The sequence below is a fragment of the Eulemur rufifrons genome, chromosome 19, assembly GCF_041146395.1.
Source record: "Eulemur rufifrons isolate Redbay chromosome 19, OSU_ERuf_1, whole genome shotgun sequence".
Lineage (NCBI taxonomy): Eukaryota > Metazoa > Chordata > Mammalia > Primates > Lemuridae > Eulemur > Eulemur rufifrons.
In genome coordinates, this window is record NC_091001.1 from 20055161 (window position 1) to 20056726 (window position 1566).

Below are 1566 nucleotides of genomic sequence, written 5' to 3' on the forward strand. Positions count from 1 at the left end.
ATATTCAGAAAAAGAAATTCAGTCTATACATGTACAGACTTTTTTTTTCTTGTCATTATTCCCTAAACAATTTAGAATAACAACTATTTACATAGCATTTGCATTGTATTAGGTAATGTAAATAATCTAGAGATGCTTTAAAATATATGGGAAGATATGTGTAGGTTATATACAGATACTGTGCTGCTTTATATCAGGGACTTGAGCATTCATGGATTTTGGTGTCTGTGGAAGGTCCTAGAACCAATCCCCCACAGATACTGGGGATAACTGTACAGCATTAGGGTCAGCCCAAGTGTGCAAGCCCTTGGTATGCTTTGACCTGAATCACATTTGCTACCATCCATCCCACTGGTCAAAGCAAGTTGCATGACCAAGTGCAGAGTCAGAGTGGGACGGAATTGCCTAAGGGCATGGATGCTGGGAAAGGGAAGCATTTGTGGCTGCTTTTGCAAACTGTCTGTTCAAGCCCAAATTGTCCTTTAGGCTTGCCCCAGAAAGGCCTATCGGGCTTGTTTTTTTAATCACTACACTATTCTCCTTTTACTTCCCTCTTCCTGGAACCCTCTTTCTACCTATGTTTAGACATAGCCCTAGTCCGCTTTCAAATGCCACCTCCTTCTAAAGCTTGATATGTAAATTGGATGAGCTCTCTAGTCATACGGCACATTTCATTCTTAAATGCAGGTTGTGTCCTCCTCTGCTAGATCAGATATTTCTAAAGAGCTTTGTTTATTTTTGCACTCCTATAATGTCCAGCAAATGTCAATTGCTGCTATTTATTTATGCCAGTTACTTTGTATATTTTTAATCCTATCTGAAGTGGATATTCTTATTGACTTTTATAGATCAGAACACTGAAGCACAGTGAGGTGAAGTACCTTGTTTCAGGTCACACAGCTAGGAAGCTCTAGAGCCAGGATTTGAACTCATATTTCTTGAACTCAAGAGGCTGGCCTTTTCAACTAGTCTTATAGTTGAATGAAAATAAATGTTTACAAATAAACCACATGCAGATAATTAAGACTTGACCAGGGAGTGTGTGTTTGCCCACTTTTTGGGATGGCAAGGCAGGCTTTAGAAGTGGAAAATCTCGAGGTCAATGGGTTTTTCTTCTCTAGCTCAGATTTGCAATACCAGCTTGATGCATGGAGTGGATGGAACAAGCTCCTATTTCATCTCCTTGATCCCAAAATCCATTTAATATATTATCCTCAGATAGAGATGTATCAGATATTAAACTAATGAGAACAGATACTACACTTGATCTTAGCTAAAAGGCTGAGAAGCGATCTACTTCAAATTTTGGACTCAGATCTATAGGTTCACAATTTTTTTGCAATTCTCTTAGAGATAATCAGGCTCTGTCGAACTGAATCGTTAAAACCAGACACACAAGAGGCTGAAAAAAAGACTAGAATGCTAATTTATTAGCGTCCGGAGAGATAGAGAAGTGACAATCACACCAGCACAGATGTCAGATGGTCGCAGTGACCAGAAGGGAAACTAAGTAAAGATGAGGAGGTTGCAGAGTGAGTTTATTTCCTGCCTTCCTGCAAAAAGGGT

The 1566-nt window shown here is 39.3% G+C and overlaps 1 non-coding gene across 1 annotated transcript; it reads right to left on the reverse strand.

Moving 5' to 3' along the window:
* Positions 1-1101: 1101 nt before the first annotated feature.
* Positions 1102-1293, reverse strand: LOC138400316 (U2 spliceosomal RNA). Its single transcript, XR_011236231.1, has one exon. It is a non-coding gene; the product is annotated as a U2 spliceosomal RNA (small nuclear RNA).
* Between the last annotated feature and the right edge of the window lie 273 nt (positions 1294-1566).